Here is a 10600-nt window from a genome sequence, read left to right as displayed (position 1 = left end):
TTTACTAAAGTGTTGGGGAGGACGGGGAGGGAAGATTAGGTAGATTGGGTACTGTCCTACTGTCTGCTGCAAGCATCCTGCAAGTTTTGTAGAAGTCCTTTTTTCTGGGGGGGGGTGCTAGTACTGCTATGTTGTCAGCACTACAACAAATTTGTTTACACACATTTGTGTAACATTTTTAAAGGTGTAATTTTTTTCAAGGAGTGATGAAATTGTGGATTTTGTTACATTATTGCAGAGTCTGTAAGTCTAGTAAAGTTTACTGAGGTGTACTGTGGTACTGTTCATTCTCCTTAGAGTGTAATTAGCGATGTGTGCTTTATAACATTTATTTCAGCATGGAGGAATAACAATTTGTTCTGCTTTTTTCCCATGTATTCTTCATATGTACAAATTTGTCAATTATTTTGCATTATAATAATTTAACAAGTAGTCTTTGAAAAACATTAATTATGTGGTGTTTCAGGCAATTACATGTCTTGATTTGTGCATGCCTTCCATTGCTGACATGTATTTATACTTGATGCTAATTTGGCATAGTGGTATGTTGCTCTGACTGTAGTGCACAGGGTCCTGGGTTCAAGACTTGGCAGTGAAATGCATGGTGGTAACACAATATTTGGGTTGGGAAGTTGGATGAATGGTTAAGGTATTTGGGTTTGATTTTCATATTAGGTAATTGGCTAGGCTTCAAATGGCCCACAAGGGCAGTTAGCCTAGTATTAACCTTTGAACTATGTTGTGGACATCTGCATCTATGCAATTGCTTTTTTTTGTTACTGTGTAAGTATTATTTGTATTTGCAGACATACATGCTTAATCCGTATGTGAACATGGTGTTGCACATCTTTTATGTTATTTGTATCACATATAGTGCAGGCAGTCTGGCTACAACATTTTCTTGTGCTGTTTAATGAGATGATGTCTATCAGACCTGGTATCTACTGCACTGGTAAACTCATATATGACCTATGGGTTAGACACATAGAACATTATGGTGTTGCTGTTACAGTGGTTGCTATAGATATGGGTTTGAAGCCGACATTCTCAACTTTTCTGTAGGTGTATTAAACATGAATTGATGTGTCATTTTTTAGTGTTTGTTGATCTGTTTTGATTGGTGTAATGTAATGTGTTACTACATTGATGGAAAGTAGGGTGCATGGTGATACCTGAGGTACAACATCCATACTTTCCAACATATGAGGTATGTTTTCATGAAGTGACATAGCAGGGCATATCTCATGCATGCATAGCTGACTTTATCCTTCAAATAAGCACAGGAGCAGTGTACCACACATGGGTGAGATGCCTGACATGGAAACTAGGTGTTGTAGTAGAATTGCTTGCACTCCAGCAAAGAGAATGTCTTCTCCACGGAGAAGGACATCATACTGATGTCCTACATCAGTATGGCAGATGTCTCCTTGCAAGGATGGGTGGTACTGTGTACAGGAATTGGGTATGGGATGCCAGTGCCATCATGGTCAGTGCTGTAGGCAGAAGGAACAGGATGCAGTGACAGTGTTGATGCAGGTATTCTCATATGATCTTCTGGACAGCAAATGTGTGAGACACTACAGGAGAGAATAGGATGCCATAGGTGGGGGACTTAGTATTTCTCCACTTGATGATACACAACTATTTCTTTCATCACACCACAACCTGTGTCATTACAAGCATAGTCCAGCTGGTGGCATTGAGATTGCCATACCTAGTCCCCATCATATGTCCTTTATTAAACAACACAACATTGTAGATATTAGAGGTCATTTGTGTCACACAGTTATATCTGCTGCATGTTCTTTTGTCTTCCATAGTCCAACAATGTACTTGGACAGTGGGAATGTCTTTGGAGGATGATATGCCAGATATCTGTTCTCCTATCAATCCAGTTAGTAAGCTGTTCTGAGTGTTGTGATTTCTTACTGATCAATTCCCTAGGTTACGGGAACATCTCACAGTCACAGCACCTGATACGGCAATCTGGTATAGGTGGCCTTAATCTACTGTAGGTTGAAGAGATATATGTGGCCATGGTATCCAGTGAGTGCCAGTGGATTGTTGTGGTCAGTTGTGTCACGCAGTTACATTTGCTGCATGCTCTTCTGTCCTTCATGGCTGAACAATGTAATCAGCCAGCACCTCTGTCTTTGGAGGATAACATGCCAGGTACATGTTCCTGTATCAGTCCATGTATTATGCTGTTGTGAGTGTTGTGCTTCCTTACCGATCATATATTTCTTGTTATGGGAACATCACACACTTTCTGTCACAGCCACCAGAAACAAGGGTAGGTAGGATTGCTTTGAGGTTGATTAGAGTGCCGTATATTATAGATATTTTATTTATATGCTCCTACACTCAAACCCAAACTGATATGTCCCACCCCATGCCACTGCATATACCACAAGTGCGTCCCAGCCTACACATTGCACCACCACCAAATCAGTGGTACCACACTGAGGGTCTGAGGTTTTTTGTCATGTGGCAGTGGCAGCAAGACTGTGGTTTGAGCCATCAGCATGGGTATCATTGTCTATGTTAGTGTGATCTTGGTGGTTTTCCCAGTGTGTGTCCAGCTGTGTCATCCTGAACCTATGGTAATGATGACAGCTCTGCTGACCACAACATACTGTGCATAATGGTGGTCTTTCTCTTGTCTGATGCCACAGTAGTAGTATTTTTGTGTGGTTTTGATGTCATCATGACAATGCAGTGTACACTTCCTGTATATCTGTTCACATGTGCAACATCTCATTCTAAGCTGGCATGTTAGTGTAAGTAGTATATCATTGTGCTACAAATGCATTTTCCTAGGAACACACCCACATTGTTGTCATTTGGAACTGCACATCATTAATGATACAAATGTCCCTATTGTTTGCCATTATTGGTTGCACATGTATACATTGTAAAGCATATCTGTGTCCAAATAGCACATTATTCTCTACTTATTGCCACGGAGTAGACTGCACATTGACATGACATATGCATGTCCCAGTGTAACAGCACATGCTTTTCCACTTCACAGTCCCAGTTCCTATGACACCACATGCATATAGGATCCCTTTGTGCTTCCATACATGTTCCTACATGCACATTCCATTTCCTATGACACTACATGCATACAGGATCCCTGGCTGTTTCCCTGCATGTTCCTACATGTATATTACCTTACTGATACTCAGTATTTTTACAACACAGTTTGACTTTGCATTGTTTTACTGCACTACAATTATACGGATGGTTGTCCTGTTGAGTGTTGTTCAGGTGTGTCACCACTAGGCATACTCTTGCTTTGTAGGTAATGGTATTCATGCTTGGGATACCATCAGTAATCCTTCTCACAGTTATGCTATGCATGGCAGATGTCCAGCAAGCTGCCTACACACACACACACACACACACACACACACACACACACACACACACACACACACACACACACAGTATCCCTTCTCACAGGTATGCTATGCATGGCAGATGTCTAGCATGATGTCTGCACATTTCTATTTTTGCCTTGGCAAGGTGTCCAACATGCATTTGACATTAAGGTAAATCACACCACAATACTGATGATGTATCATGGGAGTTATGTATGTCTAACACACTTCCATTCTCACCTGTTAGCTAGATACACATATTCTGCATCAACTCCCAACAAACTAGATCATCCATGGATTACATACAGCATTTGAAAATCATATATAGCTCATAACATGTTATTTTAACAAGCTTTGGACAAAGAACATCATGATCAAAGGGTGACGTGACTAGTGACGTAGGAAGGTAGTGCTATAAGGGGAATTCAGTTAATGTTCTAAGTTTACATACCACAACATCTGTAAGATTATAGTAACACACTGAATGGCAACAGAAATCTTAACAGATTTGTTAGAATATTACAAACCATACAAGGGAATGAGTGCATAGTGGAATTCAAATCAAGGTTGTCACTGACAGACATATATGCAGGAATTGCTGGGAGACCCTTCCTAGCAAGCAGGACTGCAGACAAATCTTTTATTGCCTAATTCATGTCATTCAGCAGTTGATGTGACTTACCCAGGTCTATATCAGAACACCGAAAGTTCACATTTTCGAATGTTCTTACATCGACCCCTAATCAGCAAATGCTGACAACATCGAACATTCAGAACAACAAATGTTTTCCTAGGGAAAAAATTTGCTGTTCCAAAACACATACGCACAACAAAAGCACACCAAACAAACAGAAATCCACACACATACACCCAAAATCTTACAGCTAACCCTACACTAAACTGTTCAAACACCACTAACTATCCACTTACCTTAACCCAAACCCTAACCCTAAGGTCCGTCACTATCGTACACTCACCTCACCCGAGCCCTAACCCTAACCCTAACTCACCTAACCTGCCCTAACCCTCACGTCCACACAATTGCACACATACCTCCCTCGTGCCTTAACCCTAACTCACCTAACCCACGCCCAATCGCACACTTACCTGAACCCAACCTATAACTTTCCACCACAGCGCTGAAAATAGCGAAATGACAGAAACGGACAACTGAATTCTTTCCCTAGGAAAAAATGTGGTTATCTGTCGTTTCGCTGTTTTCAGCGTTTGCTGAATAGGAGTCGATGTAAGAACATTCGAAAGCATGAACTTTCAGTGTTCTGATATAGACCTGACTTGCTCACCTATACAGGAAGAAATGTATTTGTATTCTTAAAACAATAAATATAAAATAAAATAAAATGGTTACTGTCTCTTTTGAACAGAATATACAATACCCATTATTTCATCTTACCCATGCCCAGGCAGTCATGCTGATGAAAGTTGCAAAAATCTTTCCCTGTACCCCACACATACAGTTGAACCCCACCCAGAATGACATTTTATTGAAAACCTTTATAAACCTCCTGCCTTTTATGAACTGTACTAAGCAACTGTGGCTATCCGAAGGTAGTACACAGAAAACAGAAATAGCCATACTGCAGTAAGAAAACTTGAATACTATAGTACAAAAACAAATACACAGTTTCTGAACCTCACTATCCTAACATTTGCCTACATGCAGTCACATAGCAACTGATTTATGTAGTCCCTGTCATGTATTGTAGCACTGCAGGAAACAAGTTGGAAAAAAAAACATTGAAAAAATATTCTACAATTCAAAATGTAGTATAACTGTGATACAATTATTGATAAAAATGTGAACAGGTTCATTTACAGAATAATACGTTAATCTGTCTCAACAAGCTTAAACTTTACCTGCCTATTGTGAAACATTTAAAATGAAAAAAAAAATGACATCACTAATTTTAAGCAGCTTTACTTAATATATAGTATAGCATATATTTAAGATGGGCCTTTAAAATCAGTGTTTTAAAGATTAATACACTATACAACAATATTGTATTTGGTGCAGACAGCTGTGGGTTCTCTTCCCACTTCAGATAGATCAGTCATTGACACCACAGCGGAGTATAACAGGAGTGCTGCACTTCCAAGTCCGTCATCCTTTGGATGAGGCATTAAACTGAAGCCCTGTATGCTTGAGTTGGTGGTAGCTACTGTCAGTGTAAAAGATCCCATGGTACCTATCAAAAAGAGAAGGAAGTGCCCCAGAATCCTGGTCAAATTTCCTTTAGTGGTATAACTACCTTTGGTCTTCCCTGAAAAGAGGCTACTAGCTTAGTAGGACTAACGTGGTCAACAAAGGATAAAATAATAATAATAATAATAATAATAATAATAATAATAATAACAATATTAATAATAATAATAATCATAACATAAGGAAAACAACAGAGAAGCTGAAACTGTACTTGTCCCATCAATCCTCATTTATCTGAACATATACCAATGATCTTTCCTTAAGTTAAGCCTCCTTATGTTTTCTTTTCATCTATCATCCTTCAAATAACTACTCTGTTTTTAAATGAAACTTAGTATAATGCAATGTAAACAAATGGAGCTTTTCTTGCCAGGCCTCAGCTGAAAATGGGTATTACCCAGTTGGACTTTCCTGGTAAAAAAAGACAAATAAATAAATAATAATAAAAAAATAAGCAAAACAGGTTTACTTAAAAGTACTTATGTTAAAACATCAAGATATTTCACATCGCTTGCAAAAGAAAGAAATAATGCAGTGTTGGCTCATGCAATAAGGTGCATACTATGTTCACGTGGAAGGTTGGCATATTGGCTAAGGTGTTTGCCTTATAAACATTAGGTGCAGGTTTGATTCTCACATGGTGTAATTGGTTAGGCTTAAAATGGCCGACAAAGGCAGTTAGCCTAGTACTGAACCTATGAACGTAGTTTTGTGGTCCAAAATGTTGAGACAGATTAACATATTATTCTGCATTTTAAATCTGAGACAACTCTACTAGAATACAAAATCCAAGATGAATTTAAATCTTACTCTCATATGTTAATGCCTTGTGCAACTGGCTTCTTAATTTATTGCTGTAAATTCCAAGTTCATGGAAATATATCTAGAAGTGTGGTACCACCATGAATCATAAATTAAATTTGCAAGGTCAACAAATCTAAATTACTGTGCTATCAGCTAGACAGCAAAATGCGTAGTATGAACTGGAAGCTGGCTGTTGTAACCAATTTTAAACTAGAAAAAAAAAAGAAAAATAAATCAAGTCAGCAAACAATAAACAAACTTACCTAAGCTGAACCTGTAGGATTCATATCTCTTTCCCTTCCTGATGCACTCCCCTCTGCTATATTCTTTGCTTAGCTTGATAGCTTTGTATTCCCTCTGTGTCAAAAGCAGTTTGAATACCAAGTTAAATTAAATGTGAGCTGTCAGTAATACAATAAAACAATACTTTTTGAGCAAGACTTTAAAATGAATTGCTATAATCTCTGATTTATTTTACTATTAATGCTTTATTTTTGTGTTTTAAGTCAGACAACATGATTAGTGAGGTATATAGGTATTTTAGGCTTGTAGCCTGTCTAACTGTACATGGGCAACTTGCTAAAGAAATTACTGATGATATCAGCTATATTTTACAATGATAGCATAACTTAAATGTTAGCAGCTAGGAATTCTGTAAAACTTCAATACAATATAACCAGTTTTGTTTCCAGATCACTTGAATTTGCTAAAAAATGCCAGGAAAGACAGAACATAATTTAATATCAGCATTGCCCATGTTATGCCTTATTGTATAGACCTCTCACATGCTGATTTCGACTTAAAGCAAGAAGGCACTTGGACATGACATTCTAGGTAAGGGTTGTTTACTGACCCTGAATGTAACACTTTATAAGGCATTTTGCTACTAAGGGAATGCCCCCTACTACAACCTGATTGATGGCTTCCTTCTGGGCTATGAGAACCTAATTCATAGGCTAATGACCACTGGAACATTTTTATGCCTAGCCATGCAACCCAATTGTATCCCTCAAGTTATTGTGCATTAGAGATTATTTATGGAGGTGTTTGTTAGTTAGAACATGATTTGATGACTGACATTTTCCACCAGAAATGTAGGTGTTAGACCAGGAATACATTTCCTATTTCCCATGCACTAGTGCAGGTTGTGCTTGAATAGGGTTAGGGAAGGTCTCTGCTTCACATAGATGGGAAGCATATTCCAGACAATGAGGATTCTCTGAGATGCATACTGATCCCACCAACAGGCCCTCTTTAAGGAGCAAAAAAAATTTAAGTCCTTAGATCTAGTAGTTCTGATGCTGTTCATTTTGGGGATATACAAAACGTCCATCAGAGTGGGATCCAAGGACAACATGTATGCCAGTCTTAAATTACCTCTCAGCAGTCTGTACTAAACAGATTACTAAGATATGGCTTTGAGGCAATCCGCATAGGACATTTCTTTTTATGCCCTGTATTCTTTTTGTGAGGAACCTCTGTGGATGTTCCAATTGTTGCATGTCCTTGGTCAGGTACAGACAGAAGAGGTCGTTATACTCAATGATTGGTCTGATGACTGAGTACAATGGCACAATGGCTGCCCTGGGCCTAGTTGCCATGCTATTACTTATAACTTGAGTGATGTAGAATGATTTTCTCACAACCTTATACACATGTTGGTCAAAAGCCAGGTTACCATCTACATTAGCCCCATATCCTTGACTACTGTGTCTAATTTTACAGGTGTTGTATCAATGAGGTAATTTCCCCTGGGTGGCCAGTTTCTCAAAAGGTAGTGTTATGCATTTTTTTGGCATTGAGTTTTAAGCAGTGACTTTGGCACCAATCATTCCTATAAGATGTTAGTATCTTGGGGGGGGGGGGTTCTATGACTGATCTTATCTTCAATCATCTGCAAATGTGGTAAACAAGAGGCCCTTGACAAATTGGTCTTGAATTCAGAAAAATAGATGCCAAAGAATAGCAGACCCACCACAGAACCCTGGGCGACTCCAGTGGTGATTGGCCTGTTTGTAGAGGTGGTCTCTCCAATCTTAACTTCCTGGATCCTATCTGTGAGCCAGCAGGGTATCCAGTGAGTTACACAGGGGTTTATGCCTAATTCTATGAGTTTGTTTGCAATGCCTTAGTGGGCAATTGTGTCAAATGCCTTAGCTAGGTCAAGGCAGACAGCATGCACTGTTCTGTCCTTATCCATTGCCTTGGTGACCTTTTCAAAGAAGTCTACCTGGTTCAATAGGCATGACCTGCCTTTGATGAAACCAGCCTTGGTTTGGCCCTGGTGACTGAAGGTTTTCTCTTTCATTGTTAAGCATTTTCATGATAATTCTTTCCATGGCTTTGCATTTGAAACTAGTCGGACTAATAGGTCTGTAATTTCTCGGCTCCAATGATGGTCCCTTGTGCAGATGGATGACTGTTCTTCCATTCACATGGCACGAAGCCTGTGTGGAGGTTATGGCTGAATAGCAACACCATGACAGGTCATATTTCAGTCTGTTTGGGAGGCAACCTGGGATATTATCATGGCCCACTGAAGCCGTATTCTTGGCCTTAGAAATCATATCTAAGACCTGCTACCCTCTGATAGCTGGAGTGATTATGTTAGATAGCATTTCCTGTGAGGGCATTTGAGGGTGAAAGTGCATTAAAATTGGAGATGAATTTGTCAGCTAGAAGATTTGCTATGTCTCCCAGTTTTGTGAACATGGCTCCATTTACCAACAGTTTGGCACACTGTTATTTGCTGCTTTGACATTTCAGACATAGCCAAAGAAGGGTTTATAGTGGTCCTTGGCCTGGAATGCTATCTTTACCTCAAAATTTGCTTTTTTTTTGGACTTAATTAGTCCTCTTTGTTTTCTATTAGGTTTGATAAGAGAGTTATCATCTTTCTTGGTGTTATACTTCCTAATTTTAACTATAACTTCTTTACTTTTGTTGTACAGCCTGTTTAATTTTGGATTCCACCAAAATGGTTTGTTTTTTTAGTTAGTTTTGGCCTTGCTTCTTGTAGGCACATTAGCCTGTATGCAGTCATTGACATATTTGTACAGATCTTCTGTGAATAATTCCACATAGGCTGCTGTGTTATCTGGCAGACGTCTCAGTAAGTAGCTTCACTTCCTTCAAGCTCTCCTCACCTTGGAGAATGTGGACATCTGTGCAATTACCGAGACAAGGTTTAAAGATAGTTCCCAAGCAGTGCAAGGCTTCAGTGCTTCCCTGTCATGTATTGCAGCACTACAGGACACAAGCTGGAAAAAAAACATGTTGGAGCAATAGTCTATGCTTTAAATCGCAGTGCAACCGTGAGGCAATTATCGATGAAAAATGTGAAATGGGTTCATTTAAAGAATAATATATTACTGTATCTCAACAATCCTAAACTTTAACTGCCTACTGAGAAACATTTATAAGGAAAAAAATGGCACCAGTAATTTTAATCACATTTACTTTACAATATATAATATAGCATACATTTAAGTTGTATCTTTAAAATCAGTGACTAACTGGAATTACATTTAGCCCATCAGTTATCATTTATCTGAACATAATTCAATGATACATCTTGAAATTAATCCATTTTATTGCCTCTTTTCATATATTCTCCAAATAAAGCAAACATACTTTAAAGAGCTTATATTAAAGGAACAAGATATTTCACCACATCACTTGCAAACACAAAGGAATTGCAAGGCTGACTCTGGCAGTAAGTTGCATACAGTGTTCATGCTGCTTAGTCCAAAGTGTTGAAACTAAATAATTCAACTAGCGCATTAAAAATCTGAGACTAACCCATTACAATACAAACTCTGTGATTAATTCAAGCCTTACTTTCAAACATAAATATCTTGTAGATCTGGTTTCTTAACTTGTTGCTGTAAAGTACAAGTTCATGGAAATATATTCAGAAATGGGGGAACCACCGTAAATCTGAAATTAAATCTGCAAGGTCAACAAATCTAAATCACTGTACTATCAACTACACTGCAAAATTCATAGTAGGGACGGGAAACTGGCTGTCGTAAGCAGCTTTAAGCCAGAAAAAAAGTCAGCAAACAATAAACAAGCTTACCTGAGATGAATTTTTAGGACTCGCGTCTCTCTTCCTTCCTGAAGTTATGCTTAACTTGATAGCTGTGCAGTCCATCTGTGACAAAAGCAGGCTGAACACCTACAA

The sequence above is a fragment of the Protopterus annectens genome, chromosome 17.part0 (genome assembly GCF_019279795.1).
Source record: "Protopterus annectens isolate FY-2018-M chromosome 17.part0, PAN1.0, whole genome shotgun sequence".
Taxonomy (NCBI): Eukaryota; Metazoa; Chordata; order Ceratodontiformes; family Protopteridae; genus Protopterus; species Protopterus annectens.
Note: the sequence above shows the minus strand (reverse complement) of the source record.